Source organism: Geotrypetes seraphini, chromosome 4 (assembly GCF_902459505.1).
Source record: "Geotrypetes seraphini chromosome 4, aGeoSer1.1, whole genome shotgun sequence".
NCBI classification, from domain to species: Eukaryota; Metazoa; Chordata; class Amphibia; order Gymnophiona; family Dermophiidae; genus Geotrypetes; species Geotrypetes seraphini.
Window position 1 is genome coordinate 85564246 of NC_047087.1, and position 15473 is coordinate 85579718.

The 15473-nt window shown below is 41.3% G+C and overlaps 1 protein-coding gene across 1 annotated transcript in view; it reads right to left on the reverse strand.

Moving 5' to 3' along the window:
* Positions 1-15473, reverse strand: part of SAMSN1 (SAM domain, SH3 domain and nuclear localization signals 1) — a 497953-nt gene that overhangs the window by 179417 nt on the left and 303063 nt on the right. The gene's annotated exons all lie outside the window — the stretch shown is intronic.

Here is a 15473-nt window from a genome sequence, read left to right on the forward strand (position 1 = left end):
ACAAGCGTACTTATAGCTATTCTAGGGTTGTAAAATGAAATGACAAAAAATAATGATGCAAAATATTTTAATAAAATCCAAAATCTTATTTTTTATTAGATATCGATATTAGATCATAAGATTAATCAATTAATTTTAAATTGATTATCATTTGCATCATGAGAATTATTACAGAAGCCAAAAGCTGGCCTTGCTCATAAAAATTCCAACGTTTTACCAGTTACACGTCCATATATATCCTAAATGACGACATTCCTTCGTTACAATCCATCTGCAGTCTAATTGGTCCACATTATTTATTCCCATATAAAGCTAGCTTCATCTAGGCGTGTCACAAATTATATTCTTATATCTAAAAAGTTACATTCTCACATTAAGCTTATATATTTTATAAAAAGAAGAAATACATAGACAAATATTGTAATATACTTACAAAGGCTATACAACTTTTAAATCCTTTCCTGTAACCATCAGTGTCCTTTGCTATTCTGAGATCTTTGTTTCACTAAGACTGAACAAAGGAAAAATGGAAAGAGCAGGTACCCCTCCCATCAAAATTCTAGAAGTAGAAAAAATTGCTTAAGGTCAGAGGTCAAACACCATCTGTTGCCTTATCAGGATCTCTTAAGGATTTCAGATATATGAAAATCAAAATAAAATATATTCCTAATCTATATTTGTTGTTAACTTATATTTGGTAGCTTATTACCTATAGCTACCTAAGTAATATTTCTATTATGTAACTTTTCCTAACTTAATGAAATTTACTAAAACTTAAATTTATACATACCATGATACACATATGGTTTAGATTTAACTTAAGTCATGGCAAGCCTAGGGCCCCCTGGTATGTGGATACCAGGTCAAAAGCCAACTCCTGTCTGCCTACATTTCCCTGAGGATTGGCCTAGTTCAGGCTGGTCACTCTAACACAAAGAAGCTCTATAAGAAACTTAAGCTTTCCCATCTGTTGGTATGGTGGTTATCAATCACAAAATGTCTTAGCCTGCCTCCCTATATCCGTCAAGCACATGACATATATCAAATCCATATGGTAACTTAAAATTCCTGTCTTACTTTTGTATTTTTGATTGTTATATTCCAGCTTATCCAATTTTCATTTATTCATTTATAGCTACTAATCCACATTCTCACTTGCTCTTGGATTAGGCCCTATCTATCAACAGGTTTTTCTAATTAGTAAATCCTGATGCAATGTGAGAAAGTGTAATAGCTGAATTTTTTTATTTCATGTTTGCTCACTCGTACCTGTCCAGGTAAACTAAGCTGGCCCTCCTAAGAACTACTTAAGGCATAGGACAAGGTCCTGAGAAGAGAAGACTGAGAGGGGACATAATCGAAACAATCAAGATATTGAAGGGAATTGACTTAGTAGAGAGAGACTGTTCACCTTCTCCAAGGTGAAGAGAATGAGAGGACACTCGCTGAAATTAGAAAGGAAAAGATTCCATACAAACGTATGGAGGTTTTTCTTCACCCAGTGGTATAAACCTGGAATGCTCTTCCGGAGGCTATTATAGGGGAAAACACCCTTCAGGGATTCAAGACAAGGTTGGATAAGTTCCTACTGGAACAGAACATACACAAGTAAGGCTAGACTCACTGGTCTTTGACCTAAGGGCTGCCGCATGAGCAGACTGCTGGGCACAATGGACCACTGGTCTGACCCAGCAGCGGCAATTCTTATGTTCTGGGATTCAGTGTCTTTTTCTGAGGCCTCCTTTTGCTGCTCTGCCTTTTGAGTATTTCTTTTCTCTTGCTACATTGGAAAGATTTTGATATACACTGCCTTTTTAAGAGCATTCTTTACTATGGCCTGCCATACCTGGTCTGTGGCCCTTTGGCTATCAGACTGGGTCATACTATCTTGAGTATGCTTCCTATCCAGGTAAGCATAAAACTCTGCTGCTGTGTTTTCATATTTCTGATATGCATCTGCTATTTGACTGACTAGGGTTTTTTTCACTTATGTGCTGTGTGACTTTGGCCCATAAGCTCTCTAACGACCTGAGGTATTTCTAACTCATAATTCTCCTGAGCCTTTTCAGTTAAAGTATGTATCCTTAATTCTCTTCCCTCTTCACTGGCAAAGTGAGTTTGTGCCATGCTGGTTTCTGTTGTTTCTTGTGCCATGAGGCTGCTGGAATAATAAACCCCTTTTTTTTATATATATATACAAACAGTTTCTGTAAGGTGCCATTTTTTTTCTCTTTGAGCAAAGGCAGTCTCTATGACAACCATTTGTTACAATTTGGATACTTTTCACCCTCTTCTTGCCTTATGAATTATTCATGCTGCCTTTAGCTATTTAACGCAGTTTAACACAACACAGATGAATTTTAATTGCTTTGAAGATTATCTGATTTTACCTCTGATTCTGAGAGGCTGAATTCACTGATTTTTGCACAGACATTTGCTTTAAAACTTAGTTATGACAATCTTGGCATCAATTTAACACTGCCAGTTCAGGTATTATACTAACAAGGTCTGCAGGCTTCTGCACTCCAGGTTAACAGTTTAGCAGTCACGCCTGACTACTAAGTTAAGAGTTTAACCCCGTTTTTTCACTGTGCTGGCTAAATCACACTATACAGCTACAGCTCACTGTACAGTCTTTATCTCAGGTTTTTGTGCTGAAAGCAAGGACTCATCTGAGTTATACTGGCCACTATAAGAGGTTCCTATTCAGCCAACCCCTAATTCGGTAATCTTGGTGTCACCAGCCAGACTGAATTGATTGAAATTTCCTTAATAATGAAGGGAAAACAACTTAAGTCAAATGAATTCAATGCAGTTCAAGCCTGTCACATATTTTCTCATTCCACCAGCATGTCAGAGTTAAGCTGGGAGTGTTCACCTTGTAGAATGACACTTTTCTCCAGACTTAGAAATAAACCTAAGCTGTGTTAGATCGTTAGAACTAAAGGGGAAAAAACCTACACTCAAGGTTCTCATCCAGCCATGTGCTCTTCAATATGGCCACTGCTCTCTCCCAGACTGGAAAAGGAGGCGGACTTATGCTCTGTAGAAGTAGCCTAGCTCTCTGGGAAAGCAAAGCACTCTGGGAATTTAAATCCACAGAGCACACATTATTTATACATCTATTACAAACATTTAACCAGTTCTTATACAAGAAATTGAGCAAATGCCCACACAACATGGGGCAGAACAGTAGCAGAGATGCCAAGTTACCCAGGTCCAGGTTGCAGATTTTGGGACAGTTCTGCTTTTGAACTTACATCCCAAAGCAGTGTGGTATTTCTGTGCTGAAGGTCCCATCATGCACCAGGAAACAGGATTGGGTGGCCAGAAATCTAGGACTGTCTAAAAATCTCCAGCCTGAATCTGGGTAATTTGGTATCGTTGCAGTAGTAGTGCAAGGAACTGAATGATTACTCCAATTTCATACACACACACCAATACCACAATAAATTCACACAATCCTTCATTTGAATACAGGGCCCAGGGTTATAGCCAGACACCCAGTTTTGGACAGGCCTGAGTCCAAAGTGGGTGGGCATGAAAACAGCGCGCCTGCTGCCTTGTCCAGCATCTCTCCCTCCCTCTCATGGAATTGGGGGGGGGGGGGATGGGGGCCACTTAACACCAATCCCCTGACCTCCCATGTACTTTTAGGTTTTTGCTTTTGTTGGTTCTGAGCTTTCCCTCTGACACAACTTCCTGGTCCCGCAAGTAGGGGAAATGTGTTGTTGCTCACTACCAATAAAGAGCTAAATGATTTAAAGGTACTGGGGTGGGGGACGAGAGTTGGGGGAGTGCATTTAAGAGACCCTCAATCTCCTGGAGCAAGAGATGAAGGAAGTTTTTAGTTGGTGGGGCTTGGGGGTCCTCACCAACCACATCGCTGCTGTGCAGCTGCTGGGTGGGTCTGAGCCCAATGAGGGTGGACCTGTGCCTAACCGGGCCTATCCATATGGATCAGAGTTTCCCCAGAGAAAAAATATGGTAACCCTGACACATATTCCCTACCTGTTACACCTCTAGCCCCACCCCATTCCACCTCCAGCCCTGCCCCCACAAAGCCTCCTCTCTTCTTCTGGACAAACTTCAGCTGCATCTGGAGGTCCTGGAGCATGTGCGGATGTGTGTGACGTCATCTGCGCATGCTCAGAGGCCCTCCAGATGCAGCCGGAGCTCACTGGGTTTTGGAAAGTCTGTCTGGGAGCCCGGACAATCCTCTAAAAAGAGGACATATCTAGGTTTTCCCAGACATCTGGTAACCCTACATATAAGCACTTTTTTCTAAGGACAAAAAAAGCACTGCTCAAGTTAGTAGCCAGTGTCTTTTCCATATCCTTTATGCTCCATTTCAAAAGCAAATGCATACATGGCTATGTATACTTGACAACATTCCTTCCTTTTTCATCATTTGTTCTCTCCCTCTTTTCCTCTTTATATTAAGAATGAGGCCCATGATAAAGCTGGGAAGCAGAAGAGGTGGTAGTGCAGAATTTACTGGCATTCTGCTTTTGACCTAGGTCCAGAGTGTACATTAGGGAAGCCTTTAAAAAACAGCAGCATTAGCACCTGGCACCATGAAGATAAACTTAATTGGGAAGTTAATATTTCAAAAAGGCATTTTATTATATTTGCTTCAAAAAATGTCTAAAATTCTTGATCAGTACAGAACTGATGCTTCCTTCTCATTCTGACTCTGCATTAGGTGGATTGGTTCTCTTCAGGAAAAGGCAGTGTCCACAGTCCTGTACCATGATTTTGCAGCTTTTTGCCATGGGTGGTACAATAATTACAGTCAAGAAGCATAAATCACCATGTGAGAAATTAACATCCAGATTTTGTGTGGCGTAGTTGGAGCAATAAAAGAAAAAGCAGTGATTTAGTGAGTGAGCTCATCTTTTTTGAATGGGTTTACTGGAGATTGCTTTGGTGAAAGGTGAAAGTCATCACACTGCAGTAGTTTGCCTGTACTTTTGCCAATAGTGGGGTGTTTAAATAGACCTGTTAAGGGCCTTTGGTCCATGCTTAAAATATCAAGTTATGCAGGTGTTGTTATCTCCTTTCCAATTTCTATAGATTTCTGGTTTTCTCATTCCTATTCTCCTCCAACCCCATCACATCCCAGAATTATTCTCCCTTCAGTAGGCCAGAAAAAGTCATAGGCAAATGTCTAAGGCTCATATATTTGGGGGATGGGGATATAACATGTTGAAGCAGGACTTTTCAGGATTGCCATTTTGGTGTTGCCATTTCCTCACTGCCAAAACAGTGCAGAACTGAAGGTCACAAGAATTTGGGTGATTGGAATTTGGGACACAATGCAGGCAAAAGTCCCCCAATACTAATCTCTGGTATTTGTCAGGAGCAGGGCTGTGCCTGCTCACTGCAGCCAGGGGTCCTTGTGCAGAAGGGAGATGGGGGTTGCCCATGGTGTTGTCCTTAAGTGAGGACAGAACAGGCTTCCTGAAATACTGTCCTTCATCACAAGCACCATCGGGGACCCACATCTTCCTTCTGCCCAAGGACTGCCAGCTGCAGCAAGAGGGGAGCGGAGAAGTAGAGGCTGTTTGCTTGCTCTGAGTACAAAATTTTTACCACCTTAAGTTCTGCACTGTTAAAGCAATGCTGAAATAGCTATGCCAAAATGGCAATGCCAAAAGCTCATGTACCCAACGCTGTTGTCCAAATTAAGCAGTTTCCAATTGGGATGGACAGCCAGAAATATTTTACTTGTGTTATTTTGAATGTCATTTCTGAGACATTTTATTTTACTCATTTTTATATGGCCATTTTGATGCCATGGGAGCAAAGTCAGTGCGTGTAAAACTCTTTAAAATAGTGTGCACTATGTATAAAAAGGCACACTCTCAGAAGAGTACATACTTTTTCAGATAGTGAATGCATGCTCAGCTTTCATGCATGCGTGATGGCTCATGCATGCACAATGGCTTCAATGGGCACTATTGAGAAAAGGGTGTGCATTCTTTCTGAAAGAGTATGCCCTCTTTGCACATATACCCCTGAATTCTATATATGACACTCAGATTTACATACACACAGTGACATAGTAAGGGTGAGCGGCGCCTGGGGCAGTGGCGTCCCTTCCCTTTCCCTGTCCCATGTTGGTATCAGCTCATCCTTTGATGTCGCTTCCTAGGCATGGGTCCTGGAAGTTATGCCAGAGAGATCGCCAATGCCGACGTGGGCAGCAACCACGTGCCGGGATTGTGGTAAGAGCAGTTAATGTGGCTGGTTAAAAAAAAACAACGTTTGAACAAGTTCCTGGAGGAAAAGTCCATAGTCTGCTGTTGAGACAGGCATGGGATGGTAGCATGGAATGCTGCTACTATTTGGGGTTTTGCCAGGTACTTGTGATTTGGATTGGCCTCCGCAAAGATGGGATACTGGGCTAGATGGACCATTGGTCTGACCCCCGTAAGGCTATTCTTATGTTCTTAAGTATATTGGATCTCTAAGGGAGAGGAAGAGATAATAGATGGCATGGATAGGCAGACTGTAGAGAATGACAAAGTAACCATTACCACAGTAATACCATGGTTACCACGATAATTACCACAGTAATGGGGACCATGACCAAAGACCGTCTGGCATTACCACGGTACCGGTAGACTGTTCCTCGGTATTTCTGCGAGAACGGGAGCTGATATCATGGTAATACTGTCTGGGTGCTCGGATGGACTGTCCAAAACCCGGTAGTTTGTCTGGGTTTTGGAAAGTTCCAACCTCCAGCCGCAGATGAAGTCACACACATCTGCGCATGCTTGGAGGCCCTCTTGACACAGCCCGGAGGTTGGAGAAGAAAGACAAGGCTTTGTGGGGGCGGAGCCAGGGGGGGCCTGATGGGGTGGGGTTGGAGGCAGAACGGGGGGGGGGGGTGTCTGGAGGCGGAACAAGGCAAGTCTGGGGGTGGAATGGGGTGAGGCCATGTGTCTGGGTTTCTACGTTAGAAAATCTTATAATCCTAGTCAGAACCACATAGGGTAAGTGGAGATTAGGGGGTCAGTGAATGGGAAGATGATGAATGTGTTTATACCAAGAGAGGTGGTGAATGAGGTATATGCATTCATTTGAAATGGCAGGAAAAAACCAAACACAATTTGGGCTTTTCCTATGTTGTACCTAGATGTACTCTTCAGAAAAAGTACACTCTTTTTAAAAAAATATTTATTAAATTTTCAAGGCTAATACAAAGTGCATAAAATTATATATACATTAATAATCAGAATCAGCACTTACAATCCATCAGTAACAATACAAAATGAATTACCCCCTCCCCCCTTCCAGTATATTCAATCAAGGAATAAAACAAAGGAGATAACCCACCACCCTCTAAATCTAAAGGAAATTAAAGGTAAAAGACAACTATACTGAAGTAACAAAAGTCGTTAATGGACCCTAAACTAATCTGAATAAATTATTATGCCCCAACATGTCAGCATTCATTTTCTCATACTTATAACACAAATATAAATTCACCCACCAAAAGATAAAACTAAGCTGATCCTAGTTTTTCCAATTGTGGGTAACCATTTTGCATGGCAATCCTGGTCATGATAATGAAAAGCTGGCATTTATACCAGTCCAATGGGTTTAATATGCAATAGTGTCTCACAGAAGACATTATAGGTTAATGAAATCAATGATTCCAGTATGTTACTGACATGTCCCCATATCGACTTCCAAAAATTGAGTATCATAGGACAATAGAACAGATGATCCAGTGTCCCTATTTCAAGATGACAGTGCAAGCATCTATTAGATTTAGAACTATCTAACTTTTGCAAACGAACTGGGGTCCAAAAAGATCTGTGTAACAAAAAAACAGGTTTGTTTCATAGATGCTGACGCTGTACATCTCATCCTCAAAGACCAAATCCGTGGCCATTGAGTAGCAGAAATCTGCTGCTTTATCTCAATGCTCCAAATGTCTTTTAGACTAGTTTTTGGGTTCTTATGTATGCTAGCAAGTAAACTGCATACCTTAACACCTCGTTCTTACATAAATTTCATAGAGAACTTTCATCTCGATCCTCAACGAGGCCACCTCCCACTCAGTGTTCACTCAGAGTGGGCGGCTTTATGCCTCAAATTGTCACTGAATCGGTCAATTTTTTGGTTTTGGTATTGGTTCTCTATGAAATTTATGTAAGAACAAGGTGTTAAGGTATGCGGTTTACTTGCTAGCATACATAAAGTGCTTGATTAAGGATTGCCTCATTCTTAAGTATTATACAATACAAGTCTTTAAGCCCGTTATATTAACGGGTGCTAGAATAGATGTGTGTCTCTGTATTTCTTTTTTTCTTTTTCTCTCCTTGGCTGCTTTCTTTCTGTCTGTCTTTCTTTCTTTCTGTCTCTCTCTTTCCTTGGCTGTCCAACACCACCCCTTGCCTGCTCCCCCTGTCCAGCAGTAGCCCTTCTCCCTTCCTTTTTAGCTCCCCCTCGCCCCTGTCCAGCAGTAGGCCTCCCTTCCTGTTACCTTCCCCCCCTGTCTAACAGCACCTCTTCCCTGCTCCCCCTGTCCAGCAGTAGGCCTCCTTTCCTGTTACCTCCTCCCGCCCTGTCTAACAGCACCTCTTCCCTGCTCCCCCTGTACTTCATCTGGCTGTTTAGAAGAGGAGGGCAGACAGAAGAGCAGCAGAGGGTCTTACAGTGCTCCCTGGCTGTGGATAGGTCTGCTGCTGCCGGGAGGAGCTGAAGAGCAGGGAGGCCCATGCTTAGAGAGTGCTCGGGTGTGTGGGAAGCTGTTTTGCGGGCTAATGGGTGTGAGCAGCGGCCGGGATCGCAAGAAATGCCCGACGTTCTGTTGCCGATCGTTTAGTTCTGTGCCAGAGGTATTTTTAAGTTTAAACCTGCCGCCGCAGTTCCTCTCCCGATTCCCGCCTGCGTCAGAAGCCTTCTCTGATGCAGGTGCGGCTCAGTGAGAGGAGCTGCGGCGGCGGCTTTGAACTTAAAAATAACTTCTAACTTACCGCTGAACTTAAAAATTACTTCGGTGAGAACATCCTTAGGGTCCGTGAGTGTGGTGCCATTTTTCCTTCCAAGCTCATAGAACCGTAAGCGCACATGTGCACTCCTGCCTGCCACGGACATATGGATCACAGAACACGCAGGTAGGAGTGCGCATGTGCGCTCACATTTTCCTCTCCCCCCCCTGCATTCACCCCCCCTTTTTCAGCTCCTCTCTTCCACGTCTTCAACAACCTCCCCCATCCTCGGTCAATTTCAGTTTTTACTTGTTACTGAACTGCTTTATTTTATTTGTTTGTAAATCTGCTGGATAACGTAGATCCTTTTGAATTGATGTAAACCGCCTAGAACTCGCTGGGTATGGCGGTATATAAAAAAATAAAATTATTATTATTATTATTATTATTATAGTAGATTAGTGTCATAGGATAATCAATTGTAATGGGGACATAAGTTGTCTTTCTGAAATCAACCAATCCGGAAGATGCTCCAAGACTTCAGGTAGGATCTAATACATACCTTGCCGCATAATAAAAGCTTGATGGTATCTATAGAAATTTGGAAAATTTACCCCACCCACCACAATTGGTTTTTGCAAAGATACTAAAGCAATTCTAGCAGTTTTACCCAGCCAAATAAATTTAGTGAGAATTCCATCCAATTTCTTATAAAAGGATCTCTGAAAATAAACTGGCAACATACTCATTTGGTAGCAAACTACAGGCAAAATCATCATCTTGACAGTTTGGACTCTCCCCCACCAAGAGAAATGTAATGGGTTCCAGTACTCACACATATCTTTGACTTTCAGCAAATAGTGTGTGCATGCAGGCATGCACTATTGTAAAAAAACAGTGGATACTTGTATGCACTTTTTGTAAAAGTGTGCAGTATTTACACTGCCTCTGAAATTTAAAAAAAGTTTAAAAAAATTAACAAAATAGAAATTCCCTTAAATGATTTTGAAACTAAACAAAACAAAAATTTATTGGCTGCACACCTCTAAATTAGGAGGTGAAGAACTTTTGTGCACAAAAAAGGAGCGTGACTTGATTGTGATAGTATGTGATGATCTTAACAGGTAGAGAAGGTGATGTTCAAACAGGTAGAGAAGGTGATAGTGAAAGCTAGAAGGATTTATGGGTGCACAGGGAAAGGAATGGCCAGTAGAAAAAGGAGGTAATGATGTCCCTTTATGAGACCTCATTTGGAATATTGTGTACAATTCTGGAGACTGCACTTTCAAAAAGATATAAAAAGGATGGAGTTGGTACAGAGGATGGCTACTAAAATGATCGGTAGTCTTTGTCATAAAGGGTATGGGTCAGACTTGGGATCTCAATATGTATACTTTGGAGGAAAGATGGGAGAGAGGAGATAGAAACATAAATAATAATGGCAGATAAAGACCATATGGCCTATTTAGTATGCCTAACCATGCCTATCTAATCTGCCTAACCAAAGAGATATGATGGAGCCATTTAAATACCTACATAGCATGAATGCACATGAGGTGAGTCTCTTCACTTGATAGGAAACTCTGGAATGAGGGGACATAAGATGAAGGTAAAAATGGATAGACTAAGAAGAAACCTCAAAAAATACTTTTTCACAGAAATGATAGTGAATGCGTGGAACGGCCTCCCAGTGGAGACAAAAAGTGTAGGAAATTGGAAGACTGGGCATTCAAATGGCAGATGAAATTTAATGTGGACATATGCAACATGTAGCACATTGGAAAGAATAATCGAAATCATAGTTATCGGATGCTAGGGACCACCTTGGGGGTCAGCGCTCAAGAAAAGGATCTGGATATCATTATAGACAATACGCTAAAGCCTTTGACCCAATGTACATCGGCAGCCAAGAAGGTAAATACGATGCTAAGAATTATTAGAAAAGGGATGGTTAACAAGATTAAGAATGTATCACTCAATGGTGCAACCTTACATTGAGTATTGTGTTCAGTTCTGGTCTCCTTATCTCAAAAAAGATATAGCGGCACAGACGGGAGGGATTGGGCATCCCTCTTGCCAGGGATTGTTTTGTGGTTTGCGGCAGGAGGGAGTGGGCATCCCTCCTGCCACAGACAGTGTGTGTGTGTGTGGGGGATGGGGATGTTCAGAGGTGGCAGCAGGAAGGAGTGTGCATCCATCCTGCCAGCTAACTTGTGGTGGGGTTCGGGAGTTCCCTGCCACGGCTATTCAGCTGATCACGGCAGGGAGATTTCCTTGCCACAATCAGTTTAGCAGCTGCATCTATTTGAAATGTAGGCCAGCATTTCAATGGCCTATATTTCAGGGGCCTATTGCAGCCCTAAGGAGATGCCTAGGGCCACTTAAGTTCACCTAAGGCCTCCTCTTGACGAAACCACACCCACGCTCAGCCTTGGGTGAGCTTAAGTGTTCCTAGGTATCTCCCTGCACCCACATACAGTGTAGGCAGCCTGCCTCGGGGTTGTTGTTTTTTTTTTTTTTTAAGAAAACATGTGTCCTGATTGGCTAGTTAGACAGCAGTAGGACGCCTACCACCACCTACAATTGGGACACCGTTTATAGAATATGGCCCAAAATGTTTATTTGCAGTGCATTAGGCTTATAAAGTTGCATAAAATCATCTTTCTTCTTTGAGCGGGGAGATGTGGGGAAGAAAATTAAGACTGCAGGGATAGGGATGAAAAATGTGGGGACAGTGAGAGGACAGTGATGAATCTTTGTCCTGGTGTCACTCTATGACAGGTCTTCTGCCTTCATTTTTCTCTGTTTCTTTTTTTTTTATGTTCAGATATTTTATTGATTTTTGAAATAGATATAAAAAATGTACGATAATCACTAGTAATATATAATAATCACAAGAAATATACAGAAGTTAAAGCAAGAAACCATCTGGTTGCACCTATCACAGACAATATTCTGTGAAAGAACGTTGATTATAAGACAGTACAACTCTATTTCTAATAGGTCAGTCCTATAAAACTGATAACCTCATCATGGTACATTATAGGAGTTGTAGCACTGATTTTAATGGGTAGAATCGGAGACTACAAATACTACTTTGGGATTATGTTGAAAACCAGGATTGAGCAAAAATCCTCTCTTAAAATTGGATAACTTGGCAAATGTGAAGAGGTGGGAGAGAGATAATGTACTAGTGTTTACACATTTGTGGAGGTTTAAAAAAAGAAAAAAAAAAGAACAATGTGTGTGTTTGGGGGGGAAGGAGGTGGCGAGTCTCATTCCTCCTTTTTTTTTGCCTAGAACTCACCAACAGGTTAACCCTGCCCCTCAGTCCCATCCCACCTCCGCCCTTAGACTTCTGATTTCCAGCCTTCTGCTTCCATGAATCTGCAAACCAATTTGATTTCCAATCCTTCCATTCCCCCTGCCCCCTTCTCAGGCAGTGCTGTTATCAAATGGCAGAATGATTAGCATTTGAATAAGCCCAAGGTTCTGCAGGCACAGGCACAAGTTTATTTAAAATTTCTTATACTGCCTAAACAGGCGGTGCACAATAATTACATTACATTATATTACATTAGGGATTTCTATTCCGCCATTACCTTGCAGTTCAAGGCGGATTACAAAAGAATTATCAAGGAAGTATTACAACAAGAACTACCCCCCCCCCAAAAAAAAAAAAAAGAAATTTGGTCATTTTCAAAGAGAGTAAGAAATGAGTATGGTTATTTGTTTGGGGTAGTTGGCTTTAGTGAGAGGTGGTGTTTGAAACTTGCGGTGTTATTTCTTTTTTCAGGGATTTCTTGAAGAGTATGGTCTTTATTTCTTTTCTAAAAGTTTTGTAGTTTAGGGATGCCGTCAGTAGATTGGCGATTTGGTTGTTTAGTTTGGCTGCTTGAGCGGCTAGGAGGCCATCATATAGTTTTTCCGTTTGACCTCCTTAATTGGGGGGTGTGAGAATGGGGTGTGAGTTTTCCTATGTCTGGTTGAGGTGTTGTGGATGAGGCAGTTATTCAGGTAGTTTGGACTGTTTCCATATAAAGTCTTAAATAGTAGACAGTAGAATTTAAATTGTATTCTTGCTGGGATTGGAAGCCAATGCGATTTGAAATATGCTTCTGTAATGTGGTCATGTTTCTTCAATGAGTAGATGAGTCTTAGTGCTGTGTTTTGGATAGTTTGTAGTTGTTTTGTTATAGTTGCAGGGCAGGGGAGATAGAGAATGTTACAGTAGTCAAGTAGGCCTAGTATTAGGGACTGAACTATGAGCTGGAATTGTGTTTTCTCGAAGAATTTCCGAACTTGTCTTAAGTTTCTCATGACTGAGAATGATTTTTGTATTGTTTTATTGATTTGCGGTTGCATGGTGCAGCATCTGTCGATTGTTATTCCTAGTAATTATAGGGTGGCTTGTATGGGGTAGTTGATTGCATTGATTTCAATGTTGGTTATGGTTGGTATTTTGTTGTTTTCTAGGAGGATGAATTTAGTTTTATCTAGGTTCAATTTCAGTTTGTGATCTTTCATCCAGGTTGCTACTGATTTTAGTGTTTGGTGTATTGTGTTTGTCATGGAGAGTTTTGGTTGATCGAAGGGTATAAGAATGGTAATGCCATTTGCATAGCTGTAGGAATGGAATAGAGGCAATGGGTCTGTAGTTGGCTGTTTGGTCTATCGGTCCTTTGGGGTCTTTGAGGATCGGGGTGATGATGATTTCGCTGAGGTTGGTTGGGTATAATGATGGGAATAATGATAAAAACATATATTGACTATAATACAAACTTACTTAATAAACTTACTTAATAAAATTACTAGACATCTTTAGGGGTAGTTAATACATCCACAGATGCTTTAACCAAGGACAAACAGGAACAGAAGGTAAAAAGGTAAGAACTACAATATTCTAGAGCATGAGAGAACACTTAAAGGACTGTGCGACTCAAATTCCGTGAGAGCAATTATTTTCACATTACCCCTCTCCTCAAGTCACTTCATTAGCTCCCCGTCCATTTCCGAATACAGTTTAAACTCCTCTTGCTGACCTACAAGTGCATTCACTCTGAAGTCCCCCGATATCTCTCCTCACTCATTTCCCCCTATGCTACCCCCCTCCCCCCATGATCTTTGCTCATCAAGCAAGACCCTCTTATCTGTACCCTTCTCTTCCGCTGCCAACTCCAGGCTCTGTCCCTTCTTTCTTGTGGTGCCGTGTGCCTAGAAAAGGTTGCCTGAATCAATACGTCCCTGGCAGTGTTCAAATCCAAGCTAAAGGCCCACTTTTTTGAAACTGCCTTCAACTCTAACTTCCCCTCATTGCTGTCACATACCTATACCCACTATAACCGCCCCAACCCTAAAATGTCCTGTCTAAATTAGATCGTTAAGGTTTTCTGATCAGGGACTGTCTATTGTATGTTAAAATGTACAGTGCTGCGTACACCTTTCAGTGCCATAGAAATAATAAATAGTAATAAATAGAAGCAAAGGTTGCTGCAGTAGAAGACAGCGTGTTTTCACCCTTACAAGGACAATTAGGTTTCAAAGGCATCAAGAAATAAAAAAGTTTTTAACTTTGTTTTAAATTGATTTAGAGTTGATTCTACGCGTAAATTGTTAGGAATAGAATTCCAAAGGGAGGGAGCAGTCACTGTGAAAATAATTTATCTCATTGTGTTTATATGCTTCAGGGATGGGACCGAGAGCGGATTCTGGATCGTGGAGCAGAGAGTTCTAGAGGAATTTTGTGGAATGAGGTGTCTGTCTACGAATTTGTGTTGATTATTTTGACGGGTTTTAAATGTTAATAGCAAGATTTTATAACTGATTCTATGTGCAATAAGGGAGAGACATGGTCGGATTTTTGTGCGTTAAATATGATTTTTACTGCAGTATTTGAACAATCTGGAGGCGTCTTATTTCTTTTTTTTGTTATGCCCTTGTAAAGGGCGTTACAATAGTTTATGCAGGAGATCACTAATGAGTGAATCGTGGTATTCAGAGGATGGGTCAAGTAATTTGGAGAGAGATCTGATCATTCTTAGGCGATAGAAGCAGCGTTTGACCACTGTGCTGATGTGAAGGTGATAGGTGAATTTGCTGTGCAAGGTGACTCAAAGCAATTTTAAAGTGGACACGATTTTGATGGGTAGAGAATTGAATTTGAGTGGAGCCTGAATAGATAGTCCTCCATCCAGGCACTTGGACCTGTGAGCACAAGACCACAGGTTGGTTCAGTCTCTGTCCCTGCTGCCTTGTGATGACAGCAAATCCCCCCCAAACCCAAGGGCAACTGGAATGACTTTACTTCACCTCACAGTTCTCTCACAAGTATCTTTTTACAATGGATACACACGCCAGTATTCTCTGCAGTGATTACAAGCTAACTCACTGCTGTAGCATACATGATCAAATCACTGTAGTAATTCTAGTCTTCTTTCAAAACGTTTGTTATTAGCTTGTGACAGCTTTACACCGCTCACTATACTAAATTATGTTTAAATTTTCAAAACCACATTCTTTTCAGTC